The sequence below is a fragment of the Gopherus flavomarginatus genome, chromosome 5 (assembly GCF_025201925.1).
Source record: "Gopherus flavomarginatus isolate rGopFla2 chromosome 5, rGopFla2.mat.asm, whole genome shotgun sequence".
NCBI classification, from domain to species: Eukaryota; Metazoa; Chordata; order Testudines; family Testudinidae; genus Gopherus; species Gopherus flavomarginatus.
The window spans coordinates 142,288,022-142,302,451 of NC_066621.1; the positions used below are offsets into that span (position 1 = coordinate 142,288,022).

Below are 14,430 nucleotides of genomic sequence, written 5' to 3' on the forward strand. Positions count from 1 at the left end.
CACCCTCCCCTTCCCTTCCCCCCTCCTCTTCCACCATCTCCCTTCCCTCCCACCCACGCTTCCCTCCCCTTCCACCACCTCCCCCCCACCCCCTCTTTTCCCAGGCTCGGGGCCGGGGTGGGGGGGTGAGGTCTCTCCTCCGCCTGCTGCCGCGGGGCCCCGGCCGTTTGGCCGCAGGACAGGGACTGGCTGCCCGGGACTGCTGGGGAGCCGCGGCTCTGGCTGGGCGGTGCCTGGGTCCCTGCACACACTGCTCCGGAGCTGCCGCTGGCAGGACCCGCCCTGCGTGGGGCCCGGGGGCCGATCGGCAGCGGGAGAGCGGGGCGGGGTGCGGCTCCTTCCACGTGGGACGCTGGGCAGTGACAGGAGCCGATCGCCGCCTGCTCCGCGCCTGGGACCAGCTGGGCTGTGGCCGCCTGTCCGGAGCTGCCCCGGGCACGCACGGGAAGCAGGGAGACGATGATCTTTGCCGCCCCTGCCAGCAGCAGCAGCAGCCCGTGAAGGAGAGAAAAACAAGCGCAGGGAGAGCTGGGTAAGACCATCCTCTTTCCCATTGCCCCCGGGGGGCTGCTGCGGGAGACAGGGGGCGGCAAGAACGAGTCACCGGTGACTTGATTTCTCACGAGCTCGGGGCTGCAGAATCATTTCTGGGCAGAGGCAGGGGAGCTCCGCATGCGTTCGGGATAGGGCAGGGCTCCCCGCAGTAAACCCCGCTGCATTCAGCTGGAGGAATTTGTTTTTCCTTTGAAAGAATTGTGAAAGATCTGATTGTCTCCGACTCCGCTATGCAAAGAATTTCAGAGTGGAGAGTAACAAAATCTGGGCTGGCACATCCACCTTACGTGGTGCGCCAAAAAAAATCAGGTTGAGGGCTAGTCTGTATCTTCCGTCCTAGGCTGCTTTTTAGCAGAAATATGGTAAGAAACCCCAGTATTTTTAGACTTGAATGTGCATGGCCAGGGGTGTTCTTGTAGGTATTTTGTAAAATGCTACTATGTCAAAGGCCAAATTCTGACACCCTACGCAGTGTGCATTACTCTGCTGGGCTGGGATCCCACTGATTTCAGGTTAAGATGTCAGCATCTGCCCCTTAGAAATACTCTCATTAGCTGTGATGGGCTACAGTGTAATTACATGCTTTAAAATCTGATCATAATTTACTTAGATGAACGGCTAAATTGACATATAAACTGACCGATATGCTCTCTCTGAAAGATGTATTCCTTCTGGATGAGGGTGAGGCACATTGGTAGTGGAGTATGGGGAAGTTTCTACTTCTGCTTGCTATGCTAGATCTAGAGACATACCACATCAGCTACATGGTTTTGAAAACTGCTTTTGCAGGAAAGTATCCTGTTTGGCATTTTTCAGCCAGGCTTCCCCATATCTTGCCCTACCCATTCCTGCAGGCACACGGGTGAAACACACCTACTGTCATTTCCCAAAGAGCATTTTCGCTGACATCCGATCAATGCGGTGACGGGATAACCTCATCAGTGCATCAGGAACCTAAGATGTGTTCCAGAGCCATGAGGAAAATCTAGGAGCTCTCCTGACATCCTACCCATAGTCTCAGGCAGGAGAAACTCTCCAGATCCCGCCCGAGGTTCTAATTCCCAGCACTGTACCCATTTTATGAGACACATGGCTCTTGCTACGGGTTCCTTGTACTCGGCATACATACATGCCAAAAGGCCTGACATGGCAACTCCTCTGGGAGGACAAACCCCAATTTGGGAAGCAGAACAAACAAAATATTTCGTAGCTTGCACCGTACTCAGGTGTCAGACTGTTGGCCAGATTTAAGCTTGATGTAAAGGAACTGAACTGAAGTGAGTGAAGTTACACTAAGGATGAATTTAGTCTACTGCATTTGCCTGGACTTTAACTTCTGTTTCTGAATAGTCAGACTCAACCCTATTTGATCCTTGTTGACTTGATTTTCCATTATGCAGAGGGAATGTAGGTGTTGTCAAATAAGGCCTAGAAACATATGGTATGTAGAAATTTATCAAGATATCGGAAAAGTTATTTCTGTCTTGTAATAAATGAATAGTTCTATCAGACTCTCATCAAAGGATCTCACTTTACAAACATTAATTTTAAAGTCTCACATGACCATTGTGTATAGGATAATAGATGAAGGATTTCTCCCACCGCTATGTAATGGAGCCCTCTCTGCTGTAGAAGATGGGAGCTGTTGATAACTACACAATGGCTCAGATCAGGAATGAACAATGTATCCAGTTAAAGTTGGCCTGATGTTTTAGGAGACAGAATATGCCAGAGTTAATGCCTCTGTTCTTCTAAAAGGTCGTTACGGGGATCTTATCAGTACGGTTTCAGAACAGGCTGCCAGGTACTGAACCCTGGCCTCTGGGACCATGCTAGGGGGAAGAGTCCCAGAGCCCAACCTCCAGCCTGAGCCCAAATGTCTAAACTGCAATTTTATAGCCCTGCAGCCCAACCCCCACTCCCACCAGCCCAAGTTAGCTGACAGGGGCCAGCCACAGGTGATTTATTGCAGTGTTGACGTACCACAGAGCCCTAGGAATTATCCGTGCTTTTTTACATTTATGATCTTGTTACTTTTTACCTGATCGAGTACAAATGTTAAATATATTGTAAATCCTAGCCGTAGTCTTACAATGTGATTTAACACTATTCTGACTTTGCCATGGCATGGGGCTCACCACTTAACTCATAATATTATGAAAGTATATTCCTAGTCATTTTCACAGCACACTTTATCATGAGTCTCTAATTCCCAGCTAGAACTAGAACTCAGGATTATTTACCTGTTTTACGGAATCACATACATACAACAGATTATTATAGGGATGCTTATACGTGCTGTGCTGCCAATATTGACTTTGTCTTATAAGGTGAACAAATGAGCACTGAAACCACAAAGTACAACATGGATTTTGCAAACATTAATTTTTTTAAGATACTTGGAAGGCCGTCATATACTACCGTGTAAAGGGCCATGCAAATACTTACATAAACAATTAGACCAATAAGGTTGAGATTTAGCCTATCACCCTTGATTATAGTTAATTCAGCTGGCTTTGTTTCTGTTAGTTCTGCTGTAGATTTGGGCGTGGGCTCTGACACAATGTTCTAGTTGTTCCAGTTTAGGCGCTGTGCTGGAAGAATACTAAGGAAGGAACAATTAAAAGAATCTTGCAAAAGAAGTGGACCAAATAGTTCTGTGACTTAGCCAAGTAAACAGAGGCTGGACACTGTCTGTTTTCCCTGGGAAAGTGACTGCTGTATAACAGACAAATTTCATAATTGCTTCCAGATGTCGACAGCGTGGACGGGTAGCCAATTTTATGGAACTGAATGTGGAAATAAGTACAAAGAGGGTGTATGTATTCATCTGCTGTTGAGTCATAGCGTATGCATATAAAGAGTTATTGCAGCTGAAAGTAACTAGTTGTATAATGTGGCAGCTGAATATTGGTTGTGATTTGTCAGCATAGTCTTTTATTCCCACAGAAAGTTTAAAGTCAGAGGGGTCTTTGTCGATTAGCAGTACGATAACTTTTCCATTTGACATAATGATCAATATTGTTTCCAAGTTCAGCTATTTCCAACAGCCTGGCACCTTACCTGACATTTCAAAATGCTTCAAAATAGTGAAGTCAGAAATAAATGAAAATAGAAGATTTCATGATATATTTAAAATGACCTTAGGAAAGCTGTGAATGAATAAAGGGCCTGACAACAAAGTCAATGGAATTATACTGGGCAGGAATTGGACTCAAATGATAAAATTTGGCTCCACTGAAGTCAACTGGAGTTTTGTCATTGACTTCAGTGGGATCAGAATTTCACCCAAAATGTTAAAACCGCCTTAAAAGTGAGATCTGCCTTCAAAAGAGACATTAGACTAGGAATAATCTAATTTAACAACAAGCACCTGTAGATCTGTCAGATTTGGGAGTTGAAAGGGTCCCAAGTATGGTTCTGCTCACTATGGTTATAGTTATGGCAGGTGTCACCAGGTGGCGCTGTTAAACATCATCTCCCAAGTTCTTTGTCTTAGTACTGGAGCACATTTTTAGACTTGGAAGACATGCTCATGGTGGTATTAGTTTGGGGGTTTTATATATAAGGTTATGAGCCAGGAGATGGAGTGTTTGTTCTCTGCCTTGGTGTCCAGTTAGAGTCATAGCCTCGTCTACACTTAAAAGTTAGATTGAGATAGGTATGGTGGTTTCGAGTGTGATAAATTAACACCTCTGAGTGCTGTCATTAAGCCAACCTACTCCCTGGTGGAGACACAGTTAGGTCTATGGAAGAATTCTTCTGTCAACCTAGCTGCTTCCACTCAGGGAGGTGGAGTTCCTGCATCGACTGAAAAACTCCTTCTATCACTGTAGAAAGAATCTACACTAAGGTGCTACAGCGGTATAGCTGTAGCATTGTAGCTGTGCGGCTGTAGCGCCCATGGTGTAGACATGGCCATGGAGTTTAAGACCAGAAAGGACCACAAGACCACCTACTCTGACCTCCTGCACATCACAGGTCACTTAATGCCCACTCATTCACCCTTGTACTGAGCCCAATAACCTGGATTAGACCCAAGCTAATTCTTCAGGTAGAATTACTCCCTGAGAGCTTGGCATTGGTGTTAGGATGAGATTCCTGAAAGAGAGGAATATAAGAAGGGAAAGTCTGATATATGTGTAAGTAAAGCAGTTACAGTTACACTTAGAAGATATTACTTCATTGATTTTCTCCTCCACTGGGAAGTCAACCTGCTACTGCTTGCTAGAGGGGCAATGCTGTTATCAGAGACTGGGGTCAGGAGAAGGGGCAGTAATAAGTATCTCAAGCATCCGAGCACCACAGTGGTTTTGCTCGCATTAGTGTCTCTGGCTTGAAAAGTTGAACCACGTTTTAGTGAGCCAGGACATCAAAGTCCAAGGATTGGAGTCACGAGAGGAGAGTTGGGCAGAATGCAGTCCAGCTTCATACCATGCAATGCAGGATGCTTGATATACTGAGCAAGACTCTCCCCGGCCCTTGCACAGGTTACAATCGGTAAGAAGGGATGGAAGTAGACTTCCCTTCCTGGTAGAACCTATGGCCAGAGCAGCATAGGAACTAATCGCTTCCTGTTCTCCCAGGAATATACACCACTACCAAGGGGCAAGGGAGGAGGTGGGGCCATCATACCCCTGTCTTTGTGCTAGCCTTCCCAGCACTCTAGCAGAACAAGTGGCATCTTCCTAAAGGATGTTCACCAAGGCAAGCCCGTGCCTGCTTGAAGCACGTTCCTTCCCTGAGCGTCTGCGTCTACCTGCAGCCTCGTGTCTCTGTACCATTTCCAACACAAGGATGCGCATGGATGCCCCAACCCTCACAGCTGTCCAGCAAAATGAATGAAGATGACATCGTTTTTAACTTTGCTGAGCCGGGTCTGTTTGTCTTGATATAGCTGGGAAGTAACTTCATTACACTCCATTCACTGGCAATTAAATTAAATTATTTTTAACAAGGCAGCTCTCTCTGTGCTTCTTATTCCACATTGGTTTTATCTATCTGCAAGCTGTCTTCTGCTTATCTGTTTGGATGGCATTCTCTTCTGTTAAGTCATGCACATCCGGCCCAAAAAGGGATGTGTTGTATTTTCTTTCGAAGAAGATGTTTGCATCATCCATTCTTAGAGCCTCCAGATGGAAGCACAGGCATATCTAATACAAGGTAGTTTACTTTTGTAAATAGATTTTCTTCTATAGTTCAACACCCAAGGGCCTAATTTTCCATTGTCTTTGTGTGATCAGGCACAGCAGTGCACAGCAGCAGTAAAAAGCTACCATTCTGAGGCCTTGTGTACACACCAACTTGACCCTGTTTAATTCAACTGGATTAGTTAAACTGGTGCAAGCCCCTGTGGGGACACTCTTATTTCAGATTAAGAGAGTCTTATTTCAGTTCAGTTTAAACATCTTCATAATCAGTTTAAGGTAAACCAAAAAAATCTGGATTACAGCAAAATCAGTGTCCACACAGCTTTTGCATTGGTTTAATTAATTTAAAATCATACCTTAAGTTGAACCAGTGCGCCACTGTGTATAGACAAGCCCTGATTGGGTCATATTTTACACTCATTTTTCACACGTGTAAATGACTACAGAAGGTGCAGGACATTGGAAAATCAGGCTTCATTCCCTACCTGATCCAGACCAAAATGTTATTTTCCAGAAGGCCAGGATACACCCAGATACTTTGCCTTGCATCTGCTTCCCAGATCACTACTTAATCTATGTGAACTGTTATCTACTTGATTTTTTCCCCCCTACTGTAAATTATGAGAAGCTATTTTGCTTTCAGTTGCCAGTAGCTTTCTCTCCTGTAAGCATGGCTGTCCCGTTCTCCAGTGGCTGTATCCACCATGTTTATTTAATCATACCCAACAACTCCCACCCCCACCTTACTTTCTCATTCAAAAACTCAGTGAAAGAGCCAGTCCATGGAACTGTACTTTTCTGATGTTTCTTCAGTTATGTGACAGTCATTCATAGATTATAAAGCCATAAGCAACCACTGTAATAATCTAATCTGAGCTCCTGTATAACACAAGCCATAAGACTTCCCTGAATTAATAGAGTCTTCTAGAGAGGTGCCTTCCATTGTCTGTCACGGTTTCTATTGTAAAGTGCAGGTTTTTGTGGTGGTACCTAACTCCATAAGACTTCCACACATCTAATACAACTCCACCAATCTAATTTAACACAGTTTAGTGATTAGTCATGGCCAGGAGCCTATCATGCTAGGGACAGAATAAAGATAACAAAAAGACAGTCTCTGCCTCAAAGTGTTTACAACCTAGAAGATGCAGATTGTGTTTTTCAGCCAAGATAGAGTCATAGATCATTAGGGTTGGAAAGGACCTCAAGAGATCATCTAACCTCCTGCTCAAAGGAGGACAATCTCCAAATGGTCCCCTGAAGGATTGAACTCACAGCCCTGGGTTTAGGAGGCCAATGCTCAAACCACTGAGCTATCCCTCCCCCCATTCTGCAACCCAAAACTGCACTGAAGTCCGTCCCGCTGTTCATAAATTATATCTGCTATGTAAAATATCCAGAGATTCCAGCTTTCTGGGCCTGATTGTGGAGATTTTGCTCATATTGCTGAGCATATCCATAAGTAGCGCTATTGATTTCTAGAGGGCCATTTGTGTGTGTAATTGCTCGCCATTGCAAATGCTCTACAATCTGTGCCTTTTGTGTATTCTTAGATAAAAAATGGCTGACTGTTGACAAAAATTAGTTACTCCATCAATTAGATTAATTACTTCTGCCATTAAAAACTTTGGAAATCTTCAGTTTAAGTGTCAGCCATATCTAGAATGTAGACATAATGGGAATAAAAAGCCTGTTGGGAGAAAGAAAAGTAGATTGCAATATTTATACAGGATATTAGTGATTCACACTAAGATATTGTGAAGTAAAGATTGACTTGCCTTATTCATGTGAGTTAATGCGCTGCTGGGCACTGAATCAAACCTTCCCCTTGGCTGAACTGCAGGAATAAATACAGCTAATGTTATAGACTAGAAATAGCTAAATCATTTCTCTCCATTTTAATCAGGTAAATGTGGCTTTTAGCCCATTCAGTTGCAGTTTCTATAAGTAGCGTGGCTGAATTATTCAATTTCTCTCTATTACGTTGATTTCCTAAGGGCCAAAACCTGGTCCCACTGAACAGCAGGAGTTAGCTCTCAGCATAAGCTTATACAAGAATGGACCACAGACTCTAAACTGCAGAACAAATTGTCCAGTATTTGTTAGCTGTTTAGTGTTTATCCACCTCTGAGGAGCACTTACTGCTTCTGAAAGCCTGGGGACAAATTCTACTCTTCTCAAATGTTACTATTATTCCTATCTAGATATTGGAGTCACATTGGATTTACACTACTGTAACTGAGTGCTAAATGTGCCCCACGAGGTCTATAATGGTATGTTTAAACTGCAGTTAGAAACCCATGGCTGGCCAGTGCTAGCCGACTCGGGCCGCAAGGCTACTTAACTGTGGTGTAGACAGTCGGGCTTGGGCTGCAGTCTAGGTTCTGGGATCCTCCCACCTTGCAGGGTCCTAGATCCTGGGCACCAGCAGTTAAACAATCACTTAACCCAAGCTCCACTAGCCTGAGTCAGCTGGCATGGCCAGCTGTGGGTGTCTAATTGCAGTGCAGACTTACCCTAAGACCAGGAGTGAGCAAACTTTTTGGCTCATGGACCACAGTGGGTTTCCGAAACTGTATGGAAGGCCGAGTAGGGAAGGCTGTGCCTCCCCAAACAGCCTGGCCCCTGCCCCCTATCCACCCCCTCTCATTTTCCGCCTCCTGACTGCCCCCCTCAAAACCCTCAACCCATCCAACCCTTCCTGCTCCTTGTCCCCTGATCACCCCCTCCCAGGACCCTCCACCCTAACCGCCCCCCCAGAACCCCAACCCCTATCCAACCCCCCTCTGCTCCCTATCCTCTGACTGCCGTGACCCCTATCCACACCCCTACCCCCTAACAGGCCCCCCGGGACTCCGATGCCTATCCAACCACCCCCTGTCCCCTGACTGCCCCGGGACTCCCTGCCCCTTATCCAACCTGCCCCCCCGCTCCCTATCCTCTGACTGCCCTGACCCCTATCCACACCCCCACCCCCTAACAGGCACCCTGAGACTCCTACACCTATCCAACCACCCCCTGTCCCCTGACTGCCCCGGGACTCCCTGCCCCTTATCCAACCCACCCCCGCTCCCCCTCCCCCTTTCCATGCCACTCAGAGCACCAGGACTGGCAGCCGCACCGCCCGGCCGCAGCCAGCCACACTGCCACGCAGTCTAGAGAACTGGGGCAGGCCGGCGGCTCTCACAGCCGTGCTGCCCGGCAGGAGCTCACAGTCCCGCCACCCAGAGCGCTGGCGGCACAGCGAGCTGAGGCTGCGGGGGTTGGGGGACAGCAGGGGAGGGGCCGGGGCGAGCCTCCCTGGCCGGGAGCTCAAGAGACAGGCAGGATGGTCCCGTGGACTGAATGTGGCCCGCAGGCTGCAGTTTTCCCACCTCTGCCTAAGACAGTGGTTCTCAGCCAGGGGTCCGGGACCTCCTACGGGCCACGAGCAGGTTTCAGGGGAGCCTCCAAGCAGGGCCAGCATTAGACTTGCTGAGGCCCGGAGCAGAAAGCCAAAGCCCCACCGCATTGGGCTGAAGCCCAGTTCCCTGAGCCCTGTCACCTGAAAGCTGTCACCTGTCACCTAAAGCTTCATGGGGGCCCCTGTGGCATGGGGCCCCAGGCAATTGCTTTGCTTGCTACCCTTAATGCTGGCCCTGGCTTTTATATGCAGAAACCCAGCTGTTGTGGCCCAGGTGAGGCGTGGAGTTTTTATAGCATGTTGGGCGGGGGGGTTCAGAAGAAAAACATTGAGAACCCCTGCCCTAGGAGAGGGAGAGGAGCTCTATCACATGGCCACATTGCTTAAACTTTCTCAGATTGATTAAGAAGTCTGCAAGCCCCAAACTGTTGTCCTGGGTACATTCATAAGAAAGCATTGGAGCAATTCATACATGTAGAGCTGGACTGCTTTAATAAAAAATGTCATTTTATTTATTCATTTAAAGATATTGGACAAGTCTAGTGGCTTCTGCATATTAGGCCAGGCAGAGAGAGACAGCTCCTAAGCTGGTGTGAAGTGGTGCAGTTTCTTAAACTTCAATGGAGCTTTGCTTGTTTACACCAGCTGAAGATCTGGCCAAGGTAACTTAACCCACATTTCTATTTATTTGGAAAGACAGAGTGCCAACAAACTGTTTATGAAGTTCTTGAGATCCTTGCATAGAAAGCACTATGGAAGAGAAAGACACTATTACTACTAATAGAAACACACCGTATATAACTTTAAACAATATTTATAGCAAAGGCATTTTGCTACCAGCATGAACATAAAAATTACACATAAACCACTTTGCTTTCAATCCACTTCAATTACTACACATTGGAACAGATTTCAAAAAGAAAGGTTTGAGAAACACAGTTCTAGGCCCACAGAACTGATGTCTGAAATAACTGATACCCCATTGGTACAAATTCTGGAGCAGGGCAAGTGCCTGGGGCCCCATGCCACAGGGGCCTCCATGAAGCTACATTGGTCAGGCTTCAGCTTCAGCCCCGTCTGACAGGGCTAAGGGACCTGGGCTTCAGCCCCATGCGATGGGGCTTTGGCTTTCTGCTCTGGGCTTCAGCCAGTCTAATGCTGGCCCTGCTTGGAAGCTCCCCTGAAACCTGCTCACGGCCCCTCGGGAGTTCCGGACCCCTGGCTGAGAACCACTGTCTTAGGCAGAGGTGGGCAAACTGCAGCCCGTGGGTTAAAATTGGCCAAGATGTTTTAGAATTACAGAACTGCAACATAAAAAATTTTTTTTAACTGACTTCAAACTTTTCTATATGGTTCTAGAGAAAGTAATTGGATTAATTGAAAAGCATTTCTGGAGGGGATTAGTTTCTAAAGCACACTAAGACCCTTTTCTGCTTTATGCAAGAAATCATTTTAAACAGCTCAGATGCCTAACTTTTAAAATTAGTGACTGAGCATGCTCAGTAGCAACTCCTCATAATGTTCATATGCAAACAAAGCTTCCAATAAAGTGCATTTGAGAGGCAGAGCCACAGATTGTAAGGTGAGGGAGGTAGTGATTTTTATTGGACCAACTTCTGCTAGTGAAAGAAACAAACTTTTGAGCTTCCACAGAGCTCTTCTTCAGGTCTGTAAGCTCAAAAGCTTCTCTCTTTCACCAGGAGAAGGTGGTCCAATAACAGATATTACCTCATCCACCTTGTCTCCCTATTATCCTGGGACCAACACAGCTACAACCCTGCTGCAAATAATAAAGTGTGTGGAAGAGAGAATGGATCCAGTAACTTCAAAGAGTGGGTGTGTAATGGAAATCCCAGCTAAGGTTAGTCTTGTTTGAACAGGGTGTGTGTATATAGAGGGTGTGTGCAATTAGGCCACTTGCTGTGTAGGATAACTGACAGACCTGGTTCAATATAATGTCCACAAATATTCATTCAAATTGTGAGTGGATGTTTGGTTGACCCCTGTTTTTGCCCCATTCATTTGTGAACATCCATACACAATTTTTTATTGTTCACACGGATGTTTGGGGACTGGCTATTCTCTATATGAATTTCCATCTTCTTGTGTGAATATCTATCTTGTATTTGAGTAGGACTCCAAATGTTTTGAATTAAACTTTTTCCACTGAAAAATTCAGTTTCATTAACATCAAAACTCTGCATGAAAGGATCAATTTTGGTGGAATTTTCTGTTGGGAGAATCAAAATGAAACTCCGTCTTCCATGAGGCATAGTTGCAGCTCAGGCACAGGGAGAAACTTAGGTGCATCATGGGAGGTGTAGTCCAGACAAGAGTAGGGCCCATAGAGAAGAAGAGATACAAGAAGGACCTAGAACTACATCTCCCAAAAGGCACCACGGTGGCTGAGGCACACAGAGAAATGAGTGTCAACCTAACTCAAAATGAAACATTTCAATATTTGTGACTCAATTTTTTTCTGAACAGTGTTTTGATATTTAAACCTGTCATCCAGATTAAGGATGAAAACAAATATCAAAATATCACAATTTTCTGCAAGACAGAAATTTCATTTTACATCAGCTTTATATTCTTTCTCCTCCACCTGCCATTCGCTTTGTTTGAGAAATTTCAGTCTTCCAGTCAGGGGGCAGAAATAATACCATCTGATTTAGGTTTCAAATCACACACCAAAAGTAGTATGAAAAACAAAGTGAACAGTCCATAAACAACCCATAGTGTGAAAATTCTTCCACCAGACTCTTTGGTGAATACTCATGAACATGTTAGCAAGAAAGCTGGATTGGCTTGCAAACAAGTTGTAAACACAATGAAAGGATACCTTGGATAATTTATTCACAGTAAATAATTTGGCCAGCCCTAACAGAAGAGCCCATTTTGTTAAGCCAAAGTGACATAATTATTCATTGTTCATGTTGCAGCAGCAATCAGAATACTCTAGCAGGATCAGGCCCCCATTTTGTTAGGTGCTATATAAACACGTAGTAAGACAAGAAGGTGCAAGTGTGGGACCCTTATTGAATGGGAGAGGCAACCTAGTGACAGATGACGTGGAAAAAGCTGAAGTACTCAATGCTTTTTTTGCCTCAGTCTTCACAGACAAGGTCAACTCCCAGATTGCTGCACTAAGCAGCACAGCATGAGGAGGAAGTGAGCAGCCCCCAGTGGTGAAAGAACAGGTTAAGGACTATTTAGAAAACCTGGACATACACAAGTCCATGGGTCCAGATCTAATGCATCCGAGGGAATCGGCTGATGTGATTGCAGAGCCATTGGCCGTTATCTTTGAAAACTTGTGGCGATTGAGGGAGGTCACGGACGATTGGAAAAAGGCAAATATAGTGCCCATCTTTTTAAAAAAGGAAAGGTGAACCTGGGGAACTACAGACCAATCAGCCTCACCTCAGTCCCTGGAAAAATCATGGAGCAGGTCCTCAAGGAATCCATTTTGAAGCACCTGCAGACAAGGAAAGTGATCAGGAACAGTCAACATGGATTCATCAAGGGCAAGTCATGCCTGACCAACCTGATTGCCTTCTATGATGAGATAACTGTCTCTGTGGATGTGGGGAAAGCAGTGGATGTGATATACCTTGGCTTTTGCAAAGCTTTTTATATGGTCTCCCACAGTATTCTTGCCAGCAAGTTAAAGAAGTATGGATTGGATGAATGGACTGTGGTGAATAGAAAGCTGGCTAGATTGTCGGACTCAACGGGTAGTGATCAACGTCTCGATGTCTAGTTGACAGCCGGTTATAAGCGGCGTGCCCCAGGGGTTGGTCCTGGGACTGATTTTGTTCAACATCTTCATTAATAATCTGGATGATGGGATGGATTGCACCCTCAGCAAGTTTGTGGATGACACTAAGCTGGGGGGAGAGGTAGATACATTGGAGGGTAGGGACAGGGTCCAGAGTGACGTAGACAAATTGGAAGAAATCTGATGAGGTTCAACAAGGACAAGTGCCGAGTCCTGCACTTAGGACGGAAGAATCCCATGCACCGCTACAGGCTGGGGACAGACTGGCTAAGTGGCCGTTCTGCAGACAAGGACATGGGGATTACAGTGGATGAGAAGCTGGATATAAATCAACAGTATGCCCTTGCTGCCAAGAAGGCCAATGGCATATTGGGCTGCATTAGTAGGAGTGTTGCCAGCAGATCGAGGGAAGTGATTATTCCCCTCTATTCGGCACTGGTGAAGCTGCATCTGGAGTATTGCATCCAATTTTGGGCCCCCCACTACAAAAAGGATGTGGACACATTGGAGAGAGTCCAGCGGAGGGTAACAAAAATGATGAGGGGGCTGGGGCACATGATTTATGAGGAGAGGGTTAGGGAACTGGACTTATTTAGTCTGCAGAAGAGAAGAGTGAGGGGGGATTTGAGCAGCCTTCAACTACCTGAAGGGGGGGTTCCAAAGAGGATGGAGCTCAGCTGTGGTGGCACATGACAGAACAAGGAGTAATGGTCTCAAGTTGCAGTGCAGGAGATCTAGGTTGGATTTAGGAAAAACTATGTCATTAGGAGGAATGGGTTACCTAGGGAGGTGGTGAAATCTCCATCCTTAGAGGTTTTTAAGGTCAGGCTTGACAAAGCCCTGGCTGGGATGATTTAGTTGGGGTTGGTCCTGCTATGAGCAGGGGGTTTGACTAGTTGACCTCCTGAGGTCTTTTTCAATCCTAATCTTCTATGTTTCTATGATTCTAAGATCCCTGAAGAGCTTACAATCTGTGACTTTGGTCTTGGAAAGATGTACACATGTTCTTAGAGTTAAAGCACATAAAAAGTCTGTGCAAGATCATGGCCTAATTTTAGGTCACAACAAAAGTATGTAACAAACATTAGGCAGAAAGGTGGGTAGGAGGATGAGTGTAACAAAAATATGATCAAAGGGTTAATTAGGCAAGTAATATGTACAGCTTGATGGCTCAAAAATTTCATTATTTATGTATAATAGAAGCTGGTTGAACTTTCTCAATCTGTTTATGATTTTTTTTACTGACATTTCAAATTTTTACGAAATAGGAAAAATCATTGTAGAAGTGTTCACAAACATTTTACCCTGTTTTGACCAGCTCTCTCTTTCTCTCCTTATAGGAGGAGCCAATAGCTCCATTTAAAGTTAAGCTTGCCTGACACTTTCAGTTATAAGACCCAGTTTTCAGTTGTTTATAATTTTGCAAAACTCCAACTATTCAGGCCAAGATTTTCCATGCTGGGTGTCTGCCTCAGGCTGTGTTTTTTTTAAGGTTCAGTAAAAGTGATTCAATTGCTTCGAAGATTAGGGGGAAATCCATT

The 14,430-nt window shown here is 45.4% G+C and overlaps 1 protein-coding gene across 19 annotated transcripts in view; it reads left to right on the plus strand.

Annotated features, from left to right (window-relative positions):
- Positions 1-311: 311 nt before the first annotated feature.
- INF2 (inverted formin 2) overlaps positions 312-14,430 on the plus strand; it is a 74,815-nt gene continuing 60,696 nt past the window's right edge. For 16 of the 19 annotated variants that reach the window (XM_050954096.1, XM_050954092.1, XM_050954095.1 and 13 more), the window contains exon 1: positions 317-532. The gene's annotated coding sequence lies outside the window, so the exon portion shown is untranslated. Of the gene's footprint in view, positions 533-14,430 lie in introns of all 19 variants that reach the window. The other 3 variants (XM_050954091.1, XM_050954093.1, XM_050954111.1) reach the window with 2 other exon arrangements.